Here is a 27,020-nt window from a genome sequence, read left to right on the forward strand (position 1 = left end):
ACTATAAATCAGGAGGAAAGTAAAAAGCCTCAGATGGTCCAATTTACTGACAATTTTTCCTCCACATTTAAGTTAAAAAATATATGTAATAGCAAACAGGGTTTGTTACTGTTGGATTTGTTTGTACTGTGATAGCATCTAAAATAGTACTGGAAGCTTTCCAAACTCAGTACAAGTTTCAGTACCACTTTGAGAAGCGTACAGTACCTCAACAACATGCATCTCAGAAAAGTGCTGCATGAGAAAGAAATCTCATTAAAGGACCAGATATTGCTGTCCTGACTTTAGGCAAATGCTGGAATTTGGCTCCTAATCCTGGTGTTGGAAAAGCAATTAATTATTGCAGATGCTTCAGGCATTATGTACCTAGCTAGAAACACCTTGAAGAAGGCTGAATTTCAGAAAGTACTATGCTCTGAATATAATTAGTGGCTTTCAAAATTCTTGGCTTTCCGGGTGCTCTCTGACGGTGACTGAATTTTAAATTCCCACAGATGGATTTATTTTATCAGCCCTTTAGATTTTATGTTTTGCTGGATTGATATTGTTTGTTTTGGATTTTTACAGGAACCAGGACAAAAGGTCATTCCTAAAAGGCTGTATTATATGTTTTGTTTTAAGCATTTATTAAACTGAATAGTAATATTAACAGCATCCAAACATGGATCATTTTGGTTAAAATGAAAGCTGAAATGCAAATGTCACTCTGATCCCTTGATAGGGTTTTGTGTGTTCACATTCCTTTTAAACCATCCATTTTCCAGTCAAATAAAACCATCTCTGACAGATTTGTGATCTGTTCCAGCAGGGCAGATCTGTCTAATTCCCATGTTGGCATTAGAATTGTATTTCTCCTATAGAATTAACCACTCAATCATCAAATAATGCACTGCTACACAATATATTTGTTTGACTACTGGCAGTTTTATATGTATCCCTTTTATTCCCACATAAGCCTAATTACACTCTGCTGTACCTTTTCAAGACACACAGTATTATTTTATTCTCGTAAGCACAATGCACTAAAAAGTCTGACCCAAACTTTATGAAAATCTCACCATAATTTTAAAAGACTTATAACTGCCTATATTTTGTCTTGACGCTGAGCTTACCCTTTTTGTATTCATTTGTCATCATTTCCTGACAGTAGGGAAGAGAAATCCACTTAGGAACTTATATAAAATGATCTTGTATTTGTAAGTCTAAAATTAACTTCTCAGATTGATTTCTACTTCCCTCACATTCGCTCTTCAAACAGAATGCACATAAAGATGTAATATCAGTACATGAAAATGTCAGTTTATGGAACTATTAGGTGTATGACAAAAACAACGGGAAAACTATGAGCGTAGCCTTTTTTTAATTTTTTTTTTTTCTAAATATTTTTCTGACAAAGAATAGTATTCCACTTGGATTCAGAGGTGGTTCCAAGTTTGTGTCTTGCTCTAGACTGTCAGCCAGCAACAAGACAATTCAGACTGTAAGAAAAAAATATATTTTTAATCATTTTACTTGGTTTCAATTTTTCTATCAGCAGAACATTGCTCATGGGGTAGTTGTTCTGAAATGTCATACCTGGAAGCAGTGAAAATTAAACCACTGGCCACAGAGATGCGGGATTTCTTGGGGACTCCAGTAGCACAATATGCTCCCTTAGCATTGTACTCATCCGCATTTCTTCTCTTGGTGCTCCTGATCTGTGGTTTTTCTGCTTTAGCACTAATGCTATCCACATAACTCTCAGATTATACCTTATCTCAAGTAATCTAGGGTAGAAAGGCCAATTTACGTATCTTAATCTTTGTTGGTTTTTTTTTTTTTTTTTTTTTTAAATAATATTTTTGTTGAGGAAAACAAACCAACAAACAAACAAAAACTCGACTGGGGCTGTAATGTGGCAACCAGTGTGCGCTGCCCACTGAGCATCTATCTGACTTCTCCTCAGCTTCCTTGGGAGGAGATCGGCTAAAAGGGAAAAATCCCCTTTTTCTCTATTCTTTATTTTGAGTATTTGACTTTCCAGTAAGTATTGCCTTAAACATCATTTGCTGGAATTTTGTGTCTTTATAGCAGTGAAGAGCTGACCATGTGCAAACCACCGAGTTCATACAGGACTGCTCCTATCTAACATCGTGTGGCACATCATTCAGAAGTTTATTCACTCCGGGATCCTCTCCTGCCATAGTGCAAGACAGGCATCTCCAACACACAGCAACCTCTTCAATTCTGAATCACCACCTGGAAATGCCTATTCTTTCCAGCTGAGAAGATATTAAGCTCTGTGTTAGATTGTCCTTCTCTTATGTTTGCTAGTTGGAATGAAGGCTGCTGGTCCTTGCAGGCTGCAAGTATCCTTCCTTGCCAAACAGATAAATGTCTTCTTGTGACATGTGTCACAGTTGCATAGCTACTTCTGACACTTTTACCTTCTGTACACAAGATGGGAATGTGAAAAGAGACCTCAACCCTGCCTTGAAAACCTCTGAATCACAGAATAACAGAATCAAAGAATATCTCAGGTTGGAACTATTGACAGCTATCCATATTCAAAAAGTCATGATCCATGCCTCAAAAATTAATAGTACCTCTTCTCAGTGCTGAATTCTGCCATGTGCATAAAACTCTGTTCTCAGAACTAGTGAAGAGAAGTACAACTTCTATAGCCAGCTCCAAATGAGAGGTTTTTCAGCCTGTAAGATTGTCTCCAACAAAGAAACATATAATAAAAATGTTATAGGTATTCGACATATTATAAAGGGATCCTGCCTTCAGATATCCTTGTGAAGAATGAGAGGCTGAATCTGGATCACTATCAGTCTGGTGGCTTCTCTAGTTCCTGGCTCTAGTTTCTACACTGCAGTGTTTTACCCCTGGGAACATGGAAAAGGTCACTCCTCACCTCAGACCTTCTCTTCTGTTTCTTTTATGTTTTCCCACTCTGTACCCTGGCTCTTCCTGCTCTTCATCTAGTTTTCCTTTTATTCCCCTTTTACTGCAGACTCAGCCCCTCTGTTGGCTGCAGTCAAGGGAAAACCCTTATGATGACAGTCAAAGAGATTTGACACTCTACAACATAAAGGGCAACGTCTTGGAAGGGCAGAGACATGCAGCACAGATTCTGGATGTCAGATAACATTATCAAAGGGTAAAGTTTAACATAATTCTTAGTATGTGTTTTATCTTTGAAGCAAGCTTTGCCTTATGCTTCTTTCTGTGCTTCAGATGGTGATCAATCAGATGTATTTGTGCTTGCAATATTTTTAGTTAATAAATCCCTGTTACTTCCTCTTTTCATTCCATTCTAACCCTCATATAGAGTCAAAAAGTAGAGAAAAAACTGTTGCTTAGTGCTTGAGAAATGTTGCCTTCTTTTTCCCTCATATCATTCAATAACTTGTGCATTCATTAAGACTAGGATTTTAACATATACAGATTAATTGTACCTTCTTTCATAGATAAGTGTCCAGGACAGTGCACTTGAGAAATCTTGAACCCCTGTGAGTTTAGATCATTGTTTAGTTATCTAACTTTGCCATTAAAACCCATTGTTTTTGATATTTTTAATCTTGGATTATGATTTGCATAAACAATTATGACCAGAGGCCAAAATTTTTAACAGCAATGAACAAAGCTATGCACCCATTCCTGTATTTAGCACTCAGTTAAAATGATCTAATTTTAGAGGTGTTAAACACCCCTCTGGTTCTATCTCCAAGATTTTCATATGCTCATTAGGACCAAAATCCATGCAATGTTTGGGTAGATGGACTGTGGTGCCTCATTTCTGCTGACTAAATCCATACTTAAATATTCAATTTAAATCTTTTCTGTTTATTGAAGTACCTTGCCAGTGAATTATAAATAAATTGATGAAAATTTAGTGTGTTTGTTCTTTCCAGTGACATTCATGCAGTCTATCCAGTTGTATCTTTTCGAGCCTCAGTATAACTGTCAACACTTTCATCCACTGCAATTGTGTCATCCACTGCAATTGTGTTCCGGAACACATTTTGTAAAGCATTGAATCCATGCATTCCCAAAATGTCATCCAAGGGTGTCCAATCTTACTTAAACATTTAATTACATATTTCTATGGAGTCACAGTTATATTTCCCCAAAAGGTACATATTTGTCAAGATATCCTGTTATCTTAACTTTTTGGAGATTTTGGGTGATCCAATTCAAAGTAGCTTACCCCATTCCACCTGTTTTTGATATCTTGACAACAGCTAAACCATAGAAGAAAGAAATTACATCCATGCTATAACCTAGGTCTTAGTACCTGTTAGTGCTCCTGATCCTGAGCACAGTCCTTATTGCAAAGAATATGCTCATGAACCTCTTAAAGAATATGCTCATTCACCTCAAGGTGAATCTCCTTTCTGCTGTCAGAATTTTCAAGATACCTGTACATAATATGTTTACTTGCCCTGCTGTGGCTTTTTTGGCTTCAGAAGAAAAAGGAAAAAAAAAAAAAAAAAGAAAAAAAAAGTACCAGTTATACTTTTCAGTTTTAATCTTGTTCGATTTTCTTTGCTATGAATTGCAAATAGATAAAAGGCACTTCCACTTTTCTGATGTCTTTATGTGCCTAGGGAATTATATGACCCAGTATCTGAACATTTGCTATTAGCTGTAGTTAAAATATCATTAGTAGAGCTCGGATTAGTAGATAGAAGCTACCACAAATACGTTTTGATATTTTATTTGAGGGAAGGTCAGGAGACTCTTTGCAAGCACGTCATCTCTGCTAAGCCCAACCAGCCCAGTCAATTAAGAGCACAGGCTCCAATCACAAGATGTAAACATTCTCATACCAAAGCTTTTATGTGTGATGTTTTGTTCTGAAGTTACTTATGTTTGTGGCTTTTATAAATGCTCTTTCTCCCTTGGGACAACTGACTTATATTGGTGAGTAAAGGTCCTTAAGGAACCATTCATTTACCCAAAGAGCTCAGACTGCAACCTTCTTATCTCACGTCTTCACATATCTTTCTGCCACATCCAGTACTTGAAGGCAATATATCATCCAATTATGCCAGCTAGCCACTAGCAGAAGGTTCCTATCAGATGAAGACATACAGCTAATATCCAGTATATTTGCAATGCAACCTAGGTGCAAAGTGATCATATCAGGGCTAGAAACAGACCCTCATTATCGTTTAAAATGACCTGTAACTATCAGGTCGTCTTGTTCACCAGCAGTATTGTGCTGCTGATTTCAGTGACCGGTTTTGATCTGTTATCTTTGGAACCCAGCTGTATTTTTCAAAGATAACTGCTGGCACTATATTAACTTCGTTATACTTTTCAAGCTAACTGTAAAAGGTAAACAGAAAGAATTTTCAGATTTCAATACATCATTTGCATTGTTACACCCACATTTACTTTATTATTAGCTTTAAAGAAAGGTTACTTCAATGCACATCAGTGGAAAATTGTTAGACTGTTAACAGAGGATCACAATAAAGAGTAAACAGAAATATAGTGGCTAGACAGAGGGCCTCCGACGTGATTTGTGCAGATTTAAGCCCAGTTTGAGTATACAGCAAAAACACATTAAGAATCTTTCATCCTCTTCTCTAAGATACTCTACACCAACTTTGCTGCAGTATTTCCTTCTTCATTTAGGAGCCTGGAAAAGATCTGAGTACTTCTGAAATTAAGTGCTCAAAAGCTTTCTCACAGACATTTCATGCAGTGAATGAAAGTCTCACTCACTTCAGTGGGACCCCAAATAATTTTTTTCTGTAATGAGCTTGTATACGTTTCCTATGTTTTACCCATGTCAAATAGCCATGCGGTATTTTATATCACAATATTTTGACCACTAATGCAGAGGGGGAAAAAAAAAAAGTAATTTTCTTTTTCTCAGTATGAATATCAATGTGTCTCAGTTCACATTATATACCCCTGAGATTTCAAGAGCCAGTGTGATTTAAGAATGACCTAAAGCAACACTTTATTTGAAAATGATGCCCCTGGTACCTAGGATGTCTGTTCATGCTGCAACCTGACATGTTTTTATCTCCACCTTAGGGGAGAGTTTAGCTTTGCATCACTCCCACATGACATGACTGGACAAACATATTCTACCAAGAGTTCTTCAACGTTATTTCCTCTCTGCTAATATCTCACCACATTACTTACTGCAGCTCCAATGAAAAGAAAAAGGAGAGCAGTTACAGCCCTTCTCCAAAAATTCAGAAAAAAAAAAAAAATCACATTAGCAGTATTCAATTTTGTCTGTAAAGCAGTACATGGCTCAAACCACAGGGTGACTTGCAGAGGATATCAGAGGGAAGGGAAGATGAGTCAAAGGACTTCTCCTCTTTCACTAACGAAAGTGACTGAAAGCCTTGGGAATGTACAGAAAAGGCTACTCCTTTATCCAGATGCATCTAAAATTACAGTGTCCAATCTAAGCTCATTGCTTAGGTTTTCTCAGTAGTAAATGGAAAAGGGTTGGCACCTCTAGAAGTGTGATTCATCCCATCCTTAGATATGGATCCTGGATACATGAAGGCTGTCATTGACTGGGTATGTTATGCAAAAGGCAGTGATAATGTTATTTCAGAGCAAGAGTACCTTCATAGACAACAGGTCATTTGTTTGACAAGCAGAATACTCCTATATATCTGTGAAGGTAGATTTAAAAATCTAGCTTTTTTAGCATTGAATGACTACTGTTGGCTTTGAGTCAAGACTTCAGCTAAATAAACTGAAATGCCATCATTTGGGAAAAAAAAAAAAAAAAAAAAAAAAAAAAAGGAAGAAAAAAACCAATGTGCCATCCTATATGCAAAGATGGGAGAATATACATAGAAAGAAACAACAGCAACAAGTCTTCAGCAATTACGTTTGCTACACCTAGACAGAAGGACAGAAGGAGCTGTGAAAAAGAAGTCACAATATTTCTCCTGCTTATCTGAATCTTGCATTAAGGATGGTCAAGCTTAGTGGGAGGTGTTTTGTTTCTGTTTAGTTTTTATCTCATTTGATTTGATTTTGTTTAGCTCTCTTACTTCAGTATGAGATGTCAGCTTGTTTCTGTTGATTGAAGAAGGTACTTGTGCTATGGCAGCAATTTCCTAAGGAAGAGACATCAAAATTGAAAGCGAACTGACTTAGCAGTGCCCTGCACCTGGCAAGGCAATGAAGCCTAAGAGGTAGGTTTACAATACCCACATTTCCCTATGTATGCTTGTACCTGAACTGCTGCTATGAATTTATCACCTCAGCAATAGCATTAGGACACACTTATTATTCCATGTCGTCCCATATTTACCTATCCCAGTAGAGCTGTATATTTTATATTCAGTTTCTCCTAACTCCCAGAGTAGACCATAGTATTGCTTAGTTTGGTAATTGTTTATATTCTCTGCCACTTCTCTTTGTCTCTCCTTGCCCTGCCCCTCATCTAGTCTTGAGGTGAGGTGAGATGTTTGCCCTTCTTTCTCCACTTCATCATGCCTTTGGATACCTCAAAGGGTTCAAATCTGATACTTCTGTCCCAGGCCTTTTCTACCTCAGTAAACTCCACATGCCGTGAACTACGTCATTCATTTCAGGAAGGAGCATCCGTAACAACTCCAGGAACACCTCCTGAGTAAAGAGATGACTTTTTGACTCTTTGTTGGAGCTATTAGAGGTCATTCGATACCATCTAGAGCCCTGGACACCCATGAACATTGCCTAATCAATAAAAAAACAACTTCTGATACAATTGGGTTATTTTTTAACCTAGGAGAGGGGATCCTTCCCTGAAGAACAGGTATCAAGAAGAGTGGCTTATCTTCCCCTTCAAATATGATAACCTGGAGATACCTTGATACCTATGAGGTGGAAAGCAGGTTTTATAATGTGGAGTAGGACCACCAACAGGATGTGCAGACTCTGTTTGGTCACCTTTGTCCAGGTCTGACATCTTTTGCTCCAAAGTGTGTTTACAAGCCCAAAGGACCATCACAGCACTTAACACAGACCTTTCCATGGAGGTGCCCAAAGCCAGAAGGTAGAGCATCATTGATGCCTTCCAGGTTGCACCTCATTGGTCAACTCTTTCTAGGGCACCTAAGGACTCACAAGGATGGAAAATTAAAGGAAGAGAAATGGTCTCATACTTCCTCTGAAACTGTGCTTTCTACATGTATTGTGAAGTCTGATTGGAGCACATGTTTTCATTAAGAGCCTGATCCACAGATGATTGAAGAAAATTAAAGGAATTCCCTTTGTCCTGACGAACTCTTCAGTGGTTGTAGAAGACCAGACCCCAGTTAGGAGACCCGTAATCTGGGTCTCCAGTGTGAGCAAACTCTGGGGATGTGAGAAGATTTGCATCCGTATGAACCCATATCACTCATAGCCCAAAAGTTCTCAATTAAACGGAGGAAGCTTATAAAGGTTTGTAAATAACCTCTGGAGGTATGATTGTGGCCACAGCATGCATGACATCTCTGAGTGGGCAAGCAGCCCTTCTCTTTCACCGTTGTTTGAATAATTGGAAAATCACTCACCCATTACTATTTTACGGCCACTACCACAATCCTCCCCTGAGCTGACACCTCAGCTGGGGATGCTTCATTTCCATTTAATAGGATGAAAACCATGTGGCCGTGAGTCATCTGGTTCTGTCTCTGCCACCTTAACAGGAGCACATTTGCTGTATTCAATCAACTGTGCTACAGTTTAAATTGATGGCAGGGCTCACACCTCATTTCCACACAGAGGCTGTGAACTCTCTGAGGCTGTGAACATTTCCCCTACCAATCTCCTCTGTTCTAGAGGCTGGTTCATTTTTTATTTTATTTCTTCAACTGCCGTTGTATGCTAGATACTATGCAGACAGACTAGGTACCATCATTCCCTAAAGTTTTTGTTAACAGTACTTTTTCTTTCTGTCTAAGCTCTTCTGTTATATTTGTTATCACATGTGATTGTGTGTGTGTGTGAGCGCGTTAGGATGCTCATAAATCACTGTTCAACCCTAACCACACTCTGAGACCGCAGTTCCATGGTGCTTTAGCTAATGTAAATCAGAGCTACTGCATTCAGTCTCTCCTTCACTCCCAGCTGCATGTTCCTACCTTCAGCTTTGAGCTGGCACTAGCAGATTTATTATAAAGGTTGATATTTTATGCAGTATCATGCAGTGAGCTGGCTCAGGGAGCCAATGCAGTTAGAAACCAGTCATATCAGGCTAGTTTTCAGCCCATCCATTTCCCTGAACGACATTATTCTGTACTGACAATGCAAGGCAGAAAATGACACCATGTGGGGAGAATGGGATTGAGGACATTATGACAGCAAACCTGATTTAGAATGGTTTAAAATGTCCTGGTGCCTCTCTTTCTCTGTGTGTGGGGTTGCATGTATGTGTGGATTTTTATTTCTAGGTACATGTGAATAAAGCTCTATAGATCAGGAGTTTCTGGATGGTTACATATAGCACAGGGATGGATTGGGAGGCTTTTACAGGAGCTGCAAGGTGCTATTTCCCAGGCAGGCAAGCACTGATCATGTTCTAATCCTGACCTCCCTGCAGGTGACATTAGGTGATCACCTGAACACACCCATCAGTCAGCCAGTGATTAACACTGCTCAGCACAGCAGGAGTAATGAGTTGTAACTGCCACAGCTTCCCATTCTGCTCTGTTACTGGTGGGATGGGCATAAGTGGTGCTAACACCTGTATTTCCTGTTGATTGTTCTGGGACCAGGTCTGCATCAAGTATATAGGGGGGTTGTGACGAAACTAATATGTTTGTTTGTTTTTGTGGATTAAGGGCAGAGCTAGAATGATAAAGAGGGGGGAGTAATATGTAGAGGGGAAGATGCCCAACAGGCTTGTGGGTGTGAGATGGTGGACAGGTGTGCTAGGTAGTTGTGATATGCACACTAACATCTTAGCCTAGGAGGGTGGAGAATGGGATAAGAGTGTGGAAAATGAATAGAGAATTTTCTTTGTTTTTTGTTTGTTTGTTTGTTTGTTTTGTTTTCCCATTTTATTTTATTTTTTGCAAACCTAGATGTGGAAATTATTGCTAGTATGTGTTATGTACTGTTCTGCCACTATAGCTTATGGCTGTAGATCACAAGTATGCAGGTGGAAACGAGGGTAGTATTCTTCAAAGTCTGAGTGGGTCCAGCATTTATGGTGAGGTAGGAGAGATAAGGCTTGGATACCTCTTTTGATACTTTGTGGAGCAGATACCTTCACTTCTGGACAGTGGAAGGCAAATCATCTCCTTCTATCTGGTTATAGCAGTAATGGTTCCTCCAAGAGAAAAGCAGCAGTTTGATTGCTTTACCAGGTAATTCATTCTTAATTTGTGTTCCTCGATGATCTTTGAATTTTCTGTATTTTTTTTTAATATATTTTTTTTAATATTTTATGCAACTGTAAAATTGTAATGTTTTTTTTTTTTTCTAATATTTATTCAATCTTTATTACAAATACATTAGTTGTGCTATTATTGCAATTAATTAAGCTCTTTCTCCTGCCCCATGACCTATAGTTAAATGGACATCTTTGCTCTCTGCATAAGATATTTACTCTTTTAGCATTTCTCCTACATCTCCTGTGGTATACAAATCCTCTTTTTTTTTTTTTTTTTTTTTTTTTTTTTTTTTTTTTCATTAGCAGTTATATTTAAATGTCAAAAAAACCCTTGTTTTTCCTGCATCTCAAAGCTATTAAACTTTTCTTCATGGGTGGGTAGTTTTTTATCCCAACTTCTGAATCATTTGACAATTCATGTCTTAAAACTTATGTTGATTATAATTATAAAATAGTAATTGCTGGTAAAACAAGTCAAAAAATATTTTTTACATGATATGTTGTATTAAAGCTTGAATAAACATTTACCAAATATGCCAAAATGTTGATTCTTTTTTTCTATTTTTCTTTTTTTTTGGGGGGGGGGGGGGGGGGTCAACAACTCTGGAAGAGTGAGTTTAAATTTCTTAAACAATTAATTTCTCGTCCTTTCTCCTTCTGACCCTGAAGGAAGCTTAAGATCACTTAGGTCTTAGTATAGTTCTCTTAGTTCTCAAGGACCTGGGAGTGATGGTGGATAGTCGGCTGAATATGAGCCAGCAGTGTGCTCAGGTGGCCAAGAAGGCCAACAGCATCCTGGCTTGTATCAGGAACAGTGTGACCAGCAGGGCTAGGGAGGTGATCGTCCCCCTTTACTCAGCTCTGGTGAGGCCGCACCTCAAGTACTGTGTTCAGTTTTGGGCCCCTTGCTACAAGAAGGACATCGAGGTGCTTGAGCGGGTGCAGAGAAGGGCGACGAAGCTGGTGAGGGGCCTGGAGAACAAGTCCTACGAGGAGCGGCTGAGGGAGCTGGGTTTGTTCAGCCTGGAGAAGAGGAGGCTCAGGGGCGACCTTATCTCTCTCTATAGGTACCTCAAGGGAGGCTGTAGCGAGGTGGGGGTTGGTCTGTTCTCCCACGTGCCTGGTGACAGGACGAGGGGGAATGGGCTTAAGTTGAGGCAGGGGAGTTTTAGGTTAGATGTTAGGAAGAACTTCTTCACTGAAAGGGTTGTTAGGCATTGGAACAGGCTGCCCAGGGAAGTGGTGGAGTCACCATCCCTGGAAGTCTTCAAAAGACGTTTAGATGTAGAGCTTAGGGATATGGTTTAGTGGGGACTGCTAGCGTTAGGCCAGAGGTTGGACTCGATGACCTTGAGGTCTCTTCCAACCTAGAAATTCTGTGATTCTGTGATTCTTAGTTAAGTGTCTCTTGGCAAGTAGGGTGGATCAGAGCAAAGATGTGACTGGCAGAACACAAGTTCTATTTCCTTTCTTTTGTTTTTCTCCAAGTTTCTTTCAAGCTGCTAGATTAGACTATCTTGCTCTTGCTGTTCCTCATGTTTACTGGAGAGAAAAAAAAAAAAAAAAGGAAGCAGAGCAATGCATTATGTGGCACTTGTGGCAGAAGAGAATAGGAATATCTGGATCCCAAGTCTGCCAAAAGTGACTTCAACCTACTACAGGGGCTGCTCAGAAACACCAGGTTAGCATAGAAAGGACAGCCAGATAGTGCTACTGCTCCAGTTTCTCAGGCTAATTAAACAGCGTTCAATAAAACAGGGCATTGGCTAAAGCACTAATCTGTAACTGTCCAAGCTGTTTAATTAGTAACATGCTCTTTTGCAGTTTTGATCTTGTCAACTAGTGCTCTCCCAGGCAGTGCCCAGGCTCATTCTGGGGAACATGACTTCTCTTGAGGTTGTGTGAACTTACTTTCCACCTTGTGCAGTTCTCCAAAGCCACTCTAGCATGCTTGGCATAGTAAAACATACTTATGTGAGCTCCTCCTGAACCTCACCAAAACTTGTTGGATCTACTGTAAGTTTCATTTTCCAACTTATTTTGGTCATAGAGACACAACATTGAAGAACTGCTGGAATGAAAAGTATACAGTTGGATGAATGGTTGAGTTACCTCAGTGGAATTGGTTTTGAATTAGGGTATCTTCTACATGCACATGTAAGTAGTTATTTTTTACAACTTTTAGAAACCTTCTGAAGATCTAGAAAGGCCTCCCAGTACCTTTCTGCTGGAAGATGAATTTCAGAACCTCTGAATCCTGACATAAACCCAATACTAACTTACTATTTACAGAGGAAATTTAGCTCTAGTAATGGTGTCATCATGCTAGCTCAAAATCTAAGTTTTGACTTTGTCTTTCACCCTGCCTCCTCCTCCCTTCTGCTGAATGCTTCCTGGATTTCATAAGGCTGTTTTCCTTGGTTCTTCTTCTTGATCTACTACTCTTTTGTAGGTAAATCTCTCACAAATATTCACCATTTTTAGCAGAAAGCTCACTGACTTATCCCTCTATTCTAGAATCTATCTCCAGGCAAACAAACATCTTCAGTGTGGGTATGCACCAGTTCAACCTCAGAAAGGTTGGAACAAGGTTTATAATCCTTTTCTGTAATCCCTCTGGTCTATCTTCATTCTCTATAGCTGTTCTTGTGTTCATCCATGAGTTCAGACATCATTTTCTGTTCATATTAACCTTCAGGCAAGGAAGGTTGGGGACTAGGGAAGAATTATCTTAAAATACCTTTAAAAATCCCAGCCTTTCCTACCTAACCTCAAGGCAAAATTCTAATCCAAATTGCCATCACCTGGGTTTCATCTTCTGTGGTTTTACCAATGTTTAGTTAGGTTTAGTGTCTAGTTTAAGCTTGTGAACTAAGCTCCATGGGCAGTTGGTGAAGAGATATAGGAACCCTCCCTGGGTCAGTTTTTCCTACCTTTAAGACAGAAAATACAGTGTCAGTGTAAATGCATTCCTAGAGGTGTTCCTTTCCTCTGACCATTCATGAGTCATGTTGAGACTCTGTCCTGTCATACTGAACAGTTCTGTCTTTGTTTACCCCTAGTTCCCAGGGTAGCTGTATTATTCACTTGTCTTGGGTCTCTTAAGTTCAAGTTCTTTGGGGAAGGAACTGGCTTTTCATTGTGTGTTTCTACAGCAACTAACACAAGCTGCAGTGCCAGATCAAGATTCTCTTCATAGCAATAAGATAAATAATAACAGTGAATTAAGTATGGGTGTAGGATCAAACATACAAGCATGTATAAAACTTTCCTTGGGAAGTAAGTCATTTATCTTAATAATAAATAACTTAATAATAATAAATATAATATAATAAATAAATAAACCCAGGAATTAATCTAGTCCATGACTAAAAGAAATGTGAGCATTAGGAATCCTTGCTGGACTAGTAGAGGTTGTGTTTATTTTTTCACCCTAAGAAACAAGTACAGCAATCTTTTTTTTTTTTTTTTTTTTCCCAATTTTAACTATTTTGATTAAGAAGAAGTTTTGTTATAACTGTAAAAGGAATTGTTACATAATATTACTACACTGCATATAAACCCATACACTGTCACTTCAGACAGAGGATTCAGAGATTGCATTTGACTAAAATGGCATTTGATAAATGATTGCAGATTGTTACAAAGACCTTAAAATGTTTAATATTTTTCAGTGCAAGTTCACATGGACTGCCTTGTCCAACAATGTTGTGACTGAGAAAGCTACTCTCCTTATCCATCAAATAGATTTGCACCCATATTTGAGTGTTTCTGAAAATGTTGATTAAGGACTACTCTTAATATCAAGACTAGACTAAATGCATGCAGAAGTATGAAGTGGTCTCTTCACAGCTCAGAGCAGGGCACTCAGTATGGCCAAGACTGCAGTTAGGTACTCAGTGTTAGTATGTGATTATTCTCTCTCACTAGAGAGGGAAAAGGGGAGGGGAAAAAAAATAGACAAGTTAAAGTTAAGAGGTATTGAAAAGTATCACCAGACTGGGATCTGCAGTATCTTGTGCAAGAGGAAACCTATTGTTCTCACTATCAAATCTCAAGTGAACAACACAGAATCTGCTGACATCTCTGTCCTGGTCTTTTAGACAGAGTAGTAATACTTATCCCTACTGAAAGGAGATTTTCATAGAATCATGAAATGGTTTGGGTAGGAAGGGACCTTAAAGATCATCTACTCCCAAACCCCCCTGCCATGGACAGGGTCCCTGCCCCCAGCCCAGGCTGCTCAAAGCCCCTTCCAGCCTGGCCTTGGGCACTGCCAGGGTTGGGGCACCTGCGGCTTCTACAAGCAACCTATTCTAGTGCCTCATCACCCTCATATAAAATAATTTCTTCCTAAAATCTAATCAACACCTACCCTCTTTTAAATTAAAGCTTTTACTCTTTGTCCTATTGCTAATGCCTCCACCCCACCCTCTGACAACGAGTCCCTCCCCAGCTTTCCTGTAGACCCCCCTTTATGTATAGGAAGGCTGCTATATGGTCTCCCCAGAGCTAAAACCCCCAGCTCTCTCAGCCTGTCTCCACAGGAGAGGTGCTTCTCTCCTATGGAGAGGACCATTCTCATGGCCTCCTTTGGACCTGTTCTCCAACAGGCCCATGTTCTTCTTGTGCTGGGAGCTCCAGAGCTGAATGTGGTAGTATTTTGCTCTAGAGTTTGAAGAGGGAACAATTCAGATTACTCAGGAAAAGGAAAGAGTGTAAGCCCCTACCACACATTCACAAACACTCATGCAAATGCTTAAAAAAGAAAGGTCTGGAGCTAATTCAATAAAAGCTAACTTTCCTTTACAAATTGTGTTATGATTATTCATCTACAGTTGATTTATTTATGAGGGTTGATATTAAATTGTGTCACAAATCCCTTCTCACCTCCCAAAAAGCCACAAATACCTTAAATGAAAACTTAGGTTTCTTTTCTGAAGGTTATGAATTTTGAGTCCAATATCCAAGCACACACTCAACTGTAATCGTCTTTGATGGGACTCCAAGTTAAGCATATGATTAAATGCTTTGTGGCAGAAGTAGAAATTGAGCATTTTTTAATATGCCCAGTGGAATTTGAGACTGATCATTAGGTTATTGGGCTCACCATATATTCTTGCTACTTCTGGAACTACTCAGTGGCATACTAGCACTAGGAATACTAAAAGGAAAGGTGGTAGGTTTTGTGACATGATCAGTGTACACAGATCTTGTCATTTTTGCAGAGCCTTGAAACAGGCCTGGTAGTGCTATAGCTGAAAGCTGTAAGGGTCAGGTTGCTTTCCAAGAAAAGAAAAGGGTGGTCATGTTTTATTGAAGATTTTATGCATTAATAGATACTCACTTCGGAGAAAGAGTTTGTGGGCTAACTCAAAGTCAAAGTATGGTTATAACAGAGTATCCAGCTGGCTGGCTTGTTGGAGACTACAGAAAAGCTTACTGAATTCTTTGTTCTGTCTTCACATATTTTACAATCTCCTGTTTAAATATGCATCATATACATAATATAATGCAGAAGACGGAAATATGTTGTTCACTTGGCAACGATTGTAAACACCTCAGGTAATTACATGACAGCTGTGAAATGTGAAGCAAGGGAGAGGAAGCTGAAAATGAGGAGGGGGATTTGGAAGCATGCAGACTTTTATTGCTTGTATATGAAAGTAAACAATGAATTTGTCACTCCAGAGCTGAGAAAATCTTCCTCGGGATCTTTAAGACAAAAAAGTAAGTCCTTGTTTATTTACTTACATGTACGTGCATACACAGAAGAGTGCAGTTAACTGTGGTATGGCATTCAGATGCTTCCCATATTTGTCTGAGCTCATCTCACAGTAAATGTTAAGGTCATTCCCAATTTCAAAGATTAGTGCAAGTCTAATCTTGCACTGAACTCAGGACAATTGGGAAAGTTCAGCATATGTTGTTTGCTGATGAACAAAGAAATGCAGGCAGGAAGTTGGCAGACTTAAATCTATGTCTATTAAAGTCTGCTTCTCCTGCATGGTTTAGCCATTTCATTATTACTTTTTTTTTTTTTTTTTTTGACATAAAAGATATTAGGGAAAATATAGGCAAGCCCCTTCAGAATATGAATCATGATACACAGTTGTTCAGACCTGGACTGCTTGATATGTAATTTCTTCCACTGTTCTGATACTAGCTTCCACAAGAAGCTATTTCCACAGGGGTAGTTGTTTTTCATCTTCATAAATATAAACAGGTTTTAAACAACAAAAACATTTTAGATAGATGCAGATGATAAATATATGCACAAAAGACAGTTAAGGGAACACATACTTTTCTGAGGCTGTGCAGAAGAGGAAAGACAAACAAATATGTAGCTTCTACTTTCTTACTACTTGTTGAAAACAAGTAACAAAGAAGAAAATCATAAAGATTCTCTTTTTGCCTTTGTCTATAATGTGTTTTGGAAATCTCTTTTAAAACTTTGATATGTTACACCTGTATATTTCCTGTTTATTTTGATTCTCAATGTTTTAAAAATATTTATGAACTTAAAGGCGCATTTAATTTCTAACTAATGCTAGAAATCTGTTCTTTGGTGTGGAACAAGGCCTTAGAACAAAGCAAGAGTGGTCATTAAGATCAGGTATGTCAGATACTCTCTATATCCATCTTATATATCCTTATATCCCTCAAAGTGCTTTGAAGGCCACTATTGGTAATCCCATTTTACAGACTAAAACATTGACTTACCCCTACTATGGAATACATATATGGGAACTCTGCTTTGATATTTGATCCCATGAATCACAGATAAAATGATGAGCTAGAATAGCACTAAGAGAGGGTGAGTTTTCCCATCACAGATGGCTCTAACTCATGTCATTTGACTGTGGGCATTAGGAACATTAGGAACTTTTTCACCTAGAGTCACGAGAGAAAAAGAAGTATTTCTACCTAAAACCTAGGTCATCTTCTGGAACAGCTTATGTCTTTGCTCACACTCCTGATAGATTACCTAGTTTGACAGTTATGTTGACACTTACTAGGAAGAAGAAAGACCCTTTTATTTTTTTTTTTTTAATTTATTTTTAATATATCATGGAATGACAATATCTGAGCTGAAAGCAGAGATAGAAAGGAAACTGTTCCCAGATTCGTCTTTTACAAAATACAGCACCAAACTGAAACATCATAAGGTCTTCACAACAACATACAAAAAATAGTGCATTGTTACAATAACTATAGAACACACTACTTTTCAGCTGACTTCTGATTTAGAATTATTGGTCTGAGTTTACCAGATAGATCAGCTTTTGATAGATCAGGGAGATGTGCATTGTACTCCAGTGTGCAATGTCCACATAGCCTAAGAAGCTAAAGAGCTATAAGAAACCAAGAATTAAGAACCCAAATAAAAAAAACTCAATACCAAATGAAAAAGTAATGTCTAATGAATATTGTATTTATAAGGGACCTAGATTTATCATTTCCCCCCAGAGAAGACACCTGCTCAAATATTCTTGTTGGGATGATAATTAGAAAGATGACTCTCATGTCTGGGATGCTAATGAGCAAAGTCACACATTTGGCTGCAAAGTGTTCCCAGATAGGTCTGGATGAAGTAAGCTGAACTGTAACTTGTCACCATAAGAATTGGAGTTCCCTTGATCACAATAAATGAAAACTATGAACACCAAAAATTGGGGTGCTTTCATTATCTGTATATGCAAAATGGTCTGGGAGAACACGAGCAAGTTCTGGGGTTTGAGTGATTCATGACACACATCCTAGTTGATCTCTTGTGAGTACTTTCCTTTCCTTTCCTTTCCTTTCCTTTCCTTTCCTTTCCTTTCCTTTCCTTTCCTTTCCTTTCCTTTCCTTTCCTTTCCTTTCCTTTCCTTTCCTTTCCTTTCCTTTCCTTTCCTTTCCTTTCCTTTCCTTTCCTTTCCTTTCCTTTCCTTTCCTTTCCTTTCCTTTCCTTTCCTTTCCTTTCCTTTCCTTTCCTTTCCTAAAAAAAGAAGGGAGGGATGGACTCTGAACAATCTGAGTCTGTTAAGAGACATTCTTGCTTGTTCAAGCAACAAAATCCTTCACAAATGAGAGCAGAGTGTGGTTCGTGTATTATCTTCAGAACACCGGATGCTTTCCTAGAAAGTACCATCAGTGCCAGGGGCTGAAACTGTCTTCATTTACGTGAAAAGCCCTAACTATCACTGACAAAATCTAACTTAGAAATGAGATCTTGTCAGATGGGACATGACAGCCACATTTAATAGACCATGTGAGAAACACCGTAAATTCTCAATGGCTGATCTTGCCCTACATTCATCACAGGCAAATTCCCAGCAGTTTCTTTTTTCAAGTTTTCCTTTTTAAAGTTAACACTTTCATGAGCATTGCTTCAAACAGGAGATTTCATGTGAAATTCTTTGCAGTCCTCAGATAGAAGATGCAAACAAATATATTCTTGTGATTTATTATTACATACACGCAGTCTTTGTAGCGAAGCTGGAGTCTAGCTACTTCTTTTAAAGGAATTGAACACTACTATTAGAGAGGCAGAAAGTCATTCACTGACTGTGGTGGCTGAGCAGAGCTGGTATAAAAGCACAGTTAACCAGAAGACTGTCATCTAACTACTCCCAGTTCTGTAGTAGTGGCCATCTGGCAAGACCTGAAACATTTTCTGCTATACCTTGTGAAGAAGAAGGCGGTTTTGTGTGAAAAGCTCATGTGAGGTGATAAAAGTGAAATGACCTACTGAAAAAAAATTTGATGCCAGATTTGCACTGACAGATGTGCATGAACCTTTGACTACAGTAATTATGATTTTACATTGACAAAGCATTTCTCATACTTGGTCCCACAGTGCCCTATGTACTATCACACTGTTGAGGTGTTGACATTTTGTTGGCAGGAGGATACCAGCCAGCTAAATCAAGGGATGGTAAGTGGGGCATTGAGGAAAGTTAGGCAAGGAAACGAGAAAATATTGTGAGCATGGGGGGGGCGGAGGAGGGGAAACACTTGAAAAGGTAGCCCAAATGCATTTGCAGGGCTAGAAACAAAACGTCTAGTTTTAATAGGTTATTTATAAGTCAACTTTGCTGTACTTTGAGGATGGCTCATGACTTTTTAACACTCATTGTCAGTACTGACAGTGTGAGTTTTGATTTCAAGTGTTCTAATCCCGTTTTATTTTTTTCTCATACACTCTTTTTGTATAAGCAAGGTAGTTCTGAACATTCCGTAGTTAAGACTGGGGAGAAAGTCCACAGAGTTAAGATTATATTTGTAATTGAAAAGTATAGGGAAGGGGGAAGAAAACAAACAAACAAACAAAAAGCCTTCTCACATGTATATGCCTGTTTAGACAAAGGAGAGAAAGTATGAGGAAGTATTTTCTGGTGACAGCTCAGATTTTAGAAGTGTCCATCTCTTTACGCAAGAAAGTGTGGTTGGACCAGGCCATACCAAAGGGAATGTGTCTAATGACCTACAGTCATTAAGATCATTTAAATATGTTGATTAATAAGCTTGAGAGAAGGACTTGTCTGAGTCAAGTGAACCTTGAGATGGTTTTGAACCTGCAAAGTCATCAGTCCGAATCACAGATCTTTTTCTGCCATTTGAAGCATCCTACAGGGCTAAGGTCTTGGGACAGATTTTCTAGTGACCTATATGCTAGCATTTCCAGTGTTTTTGCTTTCAATTATTATAAAATGACCCTGCTTTTCTTCTGCATTTCAAGATTTGTTTGCATTTACTTTAGGTTGTAGCAGAAAAAAGAAAAAAAAAAAAAAAAAAAAAAAGAACTGTATGAGGGATGTATTTGAATTCCCAGGAGGATTGACCTCCAGCATTGTCTCATATCTGGCACTTAATGATAAACAAACTCTCCATCTTTTTCATGGAAACAAACAAACAAAACCAAAACAAATAAACAGGAAAAAAAGAAAAACACAGATTTTAAATTCATACAGGCACTTTGGGGGTGGGGAGAAGAGAATTTGGGAATACATTTTGGGAAACATTTGTATTTTAATTTTGCTAGGAGATAATATGCTCTAATTAGATTGCAGCAGGCTGATAATATCCACACAGACTTACTCACGTTATTAATATTTCATGCTAACAGGGACCCATCATGCATTCTTTAACATTATTTCTTTGCGCTTCACAGGTCACAGACAGGTCTTCACTTTCAATGTCTATATAAGAACAAAGTCAATGTTTTAGCAAACACTTTACAAAAGAAAATGGGAAATTTTCTTAACATAGAAAGATAAGAATTATGATTTACCCACTTCTGGGACATATACTTATTCGGCAAATGACTGATAGAAAAGATAAAAATTGCCTTGTAAATTACTTTGAATTTTTTTATACAAAACTCATGTATTTGTGTGCATAGGGGAGGATAGCTGCAATACATCTTTGCAGCTAGGCTTATATGCATTTTTGTTTAGTGCGGGAGGTCAGGGCTTACGATTCTTCATTTCAACTTCAAAGAAGTAAAGTTTCCCAGGTACCTCCAGTCTATTTGTTCAGCAGTGTACACCCAGCTTCCCTTCATTTGAGGGTTCAAGAAGGCATTTTTAAACAGATATTAGCAATTTGCCAATCATCTGCTCACACACAGAGTTGCCATTATCAATGAACTTTGATGTGAAAATGTTGTTTGTTTTTTTTCTCCACAGATTTTGCTGTCCAGATTTCTTTTGGTAAGAAATGGACCAAAAGCCTGGTTTCATCCATTCAGTAATGAATATAAGCATATGTGAGCCTTCCTTTGCTTTATAAAGAAAATTGTGTCCTTTCTTTGCAGTCCAGCATGTAGGGTTTGACAGTGGAATTGAAAATACAAATGGAATGAACACTTTTCAGCTTGTGAAAAAAAATTAATTTCAAAAAGTTCATCTTTACCTTGTAGTAGTAAGCCTCTTGATCATGATTTTTTTGCTGGGAAAGAGGGCTCAGTTAAAATCACAGAGTATATATCTAAGAAAACAGCTGAGACCTTCATACCATATCCTTCAAATATCAAGGAAGTAGTGATCTGTCTCTTCAAAATAATATTCTGCTCTCCAAGCTTTTTTAGCCTAAAAAGGCTCTTCCTTTTCTGTTAATTCCTACTTCCCCCAATTTCCTCTTTCCTATCATTGTTTTCTGTTGACTTATAATTCCCTCCAACTCTTCCCTTGTCTCTTGTTTAAAATCAATTTAGTTTTTTCTCCCCTCTACTACTTCAAAACAAAATTATGTTGGACTTCTGTTTGGGTATTTCGTTTTAATCTCAAAGATCACTTGCCTTTCATCTTTCTTCTTCCATCTCCTTGATAGGGGAGTTTTCTTTCCATTGTGGTCTGTCTTCAGCTTCTGTTTCATCTTTTGAATATTTTTACCTTGCAGATTGATATTTTGCTCAGATTTCTTTTCATTTTTGTGCAGTTAAACCACTCATTCCCTGTTAGGCCTCTGACCTCATAAACCTATATCCTCTTTATCCATCAAGAAGATCAGAGAGAAAAATAAAAAAAAAAAAAAAAAGAGAGAAAATGGGAACTAAGTGGGAAAAAATCGATACATTATATGCACAACACTCACTTGTGGGAACTGAAATCATCCTGCAATATCTGTGTTATTGTAGCATCTATGAAATTCCCTGGCATCAAGGTCTTACTGTCCTTCACAAAGGACCATCCTTACTTTAAAGGGTTTATAATGTAAGCAACATGGTGCATAAATAGCAGAACAAAGATGGACTGTTGCCTACCTCATGCAGATGGAGAATTGAGATTAAAGACAAGGTTTTCTAAAGAACTCGGCAACTATTTAGGAAGTAAAATAAGTCCAAATTCCTCTGGTCTAGCTTTTGTCTTCATGCTTCAGCCTGATATGTCCTTTGGGCTGGCTCCAGGCCTTCAGAGACCACTAACATATGGACTTGAGTGAAAGTCATGCAAGAAGAATGACTTTAAAGACTAGATTTTCCTCGGGACATTGGACATGAGGCAGTGAACTAAACTGGAAAATCTGGCCATAAATGTCACAGGAAGAATTGAGCACTTCTGAATTTGTGGCTTACTGCTTGCTGAGCAAAGCAGAACAGCAGACATAGTGACTCGCTGGCTGCTTTCAGCAGGGGTTCCTCGTTCCTTCTGATCCTCTGTCAATCAGAAAAGTTGTGCCTAAATAGGAAAGTCCTTTCAGAAGAATTTGTATTTTTGCTAGTTGCTGTGAGAAGAGTTGGCTTCTTATGTATTTAGAGGATAGAAAGTAATCTTCTATGTCTTCATTGCAAATATGAAAATAAGGAAATTTAAAGGTCTCACATGGAGACTTCTTCCCTTCATACTTCTTCATGACCCCATTGTAATATTCCTCATCCTCACTTCTGTGAATGAGATTAGAGAAAATTATAAGGAAGAGAGTTTGTTGAAAAGTTAAGAAAAAATAAAACCAACCAAAACAAATGCACACACACAAAACCAAACCAAAACAACAACAAAAAAGACCAAAAATAAGAGTTTCAATGCAAATCATCTTTAAATAATTCTCTTTATACAAATAAACTTTTAAAAGCTTCAGGCTCATTGTGTAGCCTTCAAAAAAATCCAGAGTTTGACTGACAAGGTTCTCTGGAGAAATAGTTTCCTGTTATTTCTGTTCTGTAATGAAAGTTTCATTTGGGGGGGGGGGGGGGGGGGGGAGAGAGAGAGGGGGGAAGGGAGTCAATTTAACACTGAGGATTTTGCAGTGAATCACAATGTGCCTCTGATTCAGTGTATTTATCACCATGTTTCACTTGAGTAAACATGCTGTTGATTAGAAACCAAGCCAAATTATCAGGCAGCATGCTTAATGTCTGTTTTTCTGTTAAATTCACACCGTATTTTATTTAAAGACAAAAGCAACATTACAGGATTTACCAGCATCTTTTCTTGTTGCATAAGCAGTCCAAGTTTTAGCATCCCTGCAACACATACATTCTGAGTAAGTTACTACAAGCTGTTGTAGTCAGTGATTTGTTTGGCAAAGCTGGTCTTTAGCAAACCAGATTTGTACATATATTACTGAAGTAAGCAAATCACTGTCTTCCAATCATTCCAGTCAAATAGCAGTTTGAAAATGCTGCTGTGTAGCTTCCAAACATATTTGGAGAAAAACATTCACTCTTTCTACCACATTACTTTTCATTAGTGTAAGGGATGAACATGACAACAGAAAAGTTCACATAATAAAGGATAAAACTCAGGGCAGCATTTTTAAATCCCCTTAGGACCAGATTTTCAAAGATCTCCAGGCTCCAACAGATGTAAACACACAATTATTGGGATTTTCAAAACATGCCTATACACATTAAGTAAAAGAAGTACTGTGGAATAAAATAACTTATAATTGGGCCATTAATTATTTTTATAACAGACGTAGAAGATGATTTGTGAGTGATGATATCTGTGAAGGAGGAGAAATGGTCTGATTTATATGTGTCTTCCTGTCTATGTGAATACTCCTTGTGATGTGGTTTTAGTCTGACTTTTAAAAAATGTTCACTTTGGTAGGATTTATCCAACAGGCAGACATCAGATGCAGGCTAATTAAGTCATATCTTATTAAGTAAATCCCTCACCAGAAACAGGTAGGCTCTCCTAATGGTACTCAGGCTACTCATTTGGTTATCTGTTTCTGGGTAAGATGAAGAGAATAAAAATATTCATCACGTCACTGTTCCTACAGACAACTGACTCACTTAACTCTTCAACACTTAATTCTTACATGACTAAGGTTCATTTAGAAATCCTCAGTCTAATGGTTTGAACTGAGAGTTAAAGCAATCTTTTTTCTCCTTTCAAGAAACACATTTATTCTCAGAACTATCACTCGACATATATTTACAATATTTCAGAAATACATTATAACATTTTCATTTGTCACTGGCAGCCAACCAGAGGACTCACAAAGGACTGACAGAGTAAAAAATAGAAAAATAAACAAAAACATTAATAGGAGTGTACTTTCCTGTTCTTAATTTTTGCACTTTAAAAGAAAAAAAAAAAATATGATGACTGCAAATACTTTATCATGGGGCTTTCTAAAATATAAATATTGTATTAATGCAACTCAATTACTTTTTCATTGAAAATGTTTTTAGATAAAAATAAAAGTTTATCTCATTATTATGAAAGTGCATTACAGAATCTCCCAGAAGATTTAACAGAAATTAGAGCTTCATTTTGCAAACTACCCTTCCATCTTAGAGTCCCTAATTCCTCAAAATCTTAGAAAAAGATGAAAAATCTAGGCCATTTATTTCCTCTTAAAACTGAATAAAGTCCAGATGTCACCTGTCTAACGTTAACCTTAAAAAGGTTAAGTAGTGTGTTTAAGGAAGTGGATGTTGTGATTTCCTAAAGTTTGCACAAAAAATGTCCAGTTCAGCCAGAAACTGTCTCACCTACAACAAACGACCAAATCTTCCCTCCCTGGTCCTGACTACTATATCCCTGGTCCAGGATATAAAATCGCTTATTCTTTAGTTCAGAATGAAATTTTATGACTATTTAGATTTTATTTATTTATTTATTTATTTTTGCACTGATATACACAGAGTGCTTCAAGTTCTCTATGAATATTTAAAAAGACATCTCTAATTTTTAATCTCTTCCAAACTGAGATAACTAGCCTTGATTTCTTATTTTGGCCTAAGACTTGAGGAGCTGTTCTCTCAGATGATACAATTACTAGATGCTTTGCATTTTACTGTGCAGCTGGTGCAAAATGCAGCTTGAGCACATGTTTTTGTAAATGGAAAGTCACTAAATCCAATTTTTTTTCTCCTCTCTAATTGCATTTTCTGCCATCAGCTATGAAAATGTGACCCACAGAAACTTAATGCTTCTGCTGGCATTACCTCACCTCCCATGTGGATACACACTCCCTGCTAACTGACTCCTTGTCAAATCCAATGATAAACTACCACTTGTGATAGCAATGTGCAGCCGTTCCTGTATTTTCCCAGTAACATCTACCAGAAGCTTGGCTGTAATCTTCCAGGCTACGAAGAGGGAGAGGCAGCATGTACTTCCAGAAGAGGCAACCTGGCCGCAAGGACCTGAACATCCTTTTCCTCTTTTACAAGTGGGGATTTCAGATGAAGGCTGGACCATGTGAATAAGGCAATGGGTTTGGATGAGCAGGGTTCAGTCCCCAGCCTTGTTATAAACTTCTGTGGCTTCAGGTAAACCTCGCAAGTTTGCATTCAAATGTTGAAAGCCAGAGGTGTCCAGTGCTACTTCAGATGCTCTGGAGAGAGGCACTTGGCTTCCAGCTGTCTGTAGCACGCTATGATATATCTGTCAGTCTTAGTGTTTACCTCATACTCAGGATCATCTTGGGTAACGCTGGTGGCAGCTTTAACTCTGTTATTCATAAAACGAGCTAATAAAGGTTGTTCTTTCTGCTGCCTTCATAAGGCTGGGATGTCCTCAGTGAAAGAACTGTAGTTGTTCATGTACAGCTCAGCACATCACTGCCCAGTTTCTGTTGACAGGTAAATCCAGATAAAACTCTGGAATCATTGTTTCTTTTGCTGCATTTCTGGATATTAGTAGTGTAGTAGTTTGTGTTAGTTTTTGTCAGTGAAATAGTAGAAAGGAACGCAGGCACAAAGTCAATTGTCAATTGCTTGTCAAGCAATAGGATTAGGCTTGAAATTTGTTTTTTTTTTAAGCATAAAAGGGAGAAAACAGACTTTCAGCAAATGAACAGGGAGAACAAAGGAATGAGGAGAAGGTTTATATTTATAGGCCAGATGTGCCCATGACGTGGGAGCAGGCCACTACCCTTTCCCCATGGGATTACATACATTGGAAGCGCTTCTGGCCTGATAGATGCAGAAGTGAGGTTTTGCAGAGACTGTCAGCACCCAGGCAGTGACTGACACCTAAAAAAGCTTACAGAAATTAAATCATGAGAAAAGAAGAAGAACAACAACAACAAAAGGTCTTGCCACAATTGTTCAGTTATAACACCCAGGTGAGAAGAGACACAGTTTGGCCATTCCTTTAAATGACAATATTCATTCAGTAAATAGGAAGAACTGGCCTTTAGCTGCATTATTTCCATGCTTTCTTGAGGCTTTATTTTTTTCTTTTTGTATGAGGGGATCTACCCAGCAGACCAGAGGGACTCTGGGTTTCTCATTTTCCTGATTACCCTGCAGTTGTGTACAAGATTGGCCACACAGTTAAAGAGCTCTTTGCACCCCCTTAATAGCTACAGCCTGGCCTGAGTCCTGCAGGTGACTGCTCCAAAATGTTTTCTGACAGGTCAGCTCTTTCCATACTAAAGGAGACTGAATAAACCAGCATATGAAGAAAAATCCCTATTGTTTTAATAAAATGCAAGTCTGTCTACGGTACTTAAATCTCCTTGCAGAAAAGAAAATCTTTGCATTACACGACATCAATGTAGGAATACTGATAGTGTCTCTCTTTTTTTTTTTTTTTTTTTTTTAAGTAAAAATAAAATTCCATCTTTGAAGGGCCCCAAGGGACTGTTATTAGCTGCTTTTGCTGCAGCCAGTTATTCTCTAGTCTCGCTGAAAATGTGTCACCTCATAGACATGCAGGATAGGTCTAAAGCATTATCAAACAGCCTTGACAGAGACAATTGCTCATCCAGTTGGGAAAGGGTTCATTGAGAA

Source organism: Aythya ferina (assembly GCF_964211825.1).
Source record: "Aythya ferina genome assembly, chromosome: 4".
Taxonomy (NCBI): domain Eukaryota; kingdom Metazoa; phylum Chordata; class Aves; order Anseriformes; family Anatidae; genus Aythya; species Aythya ferina.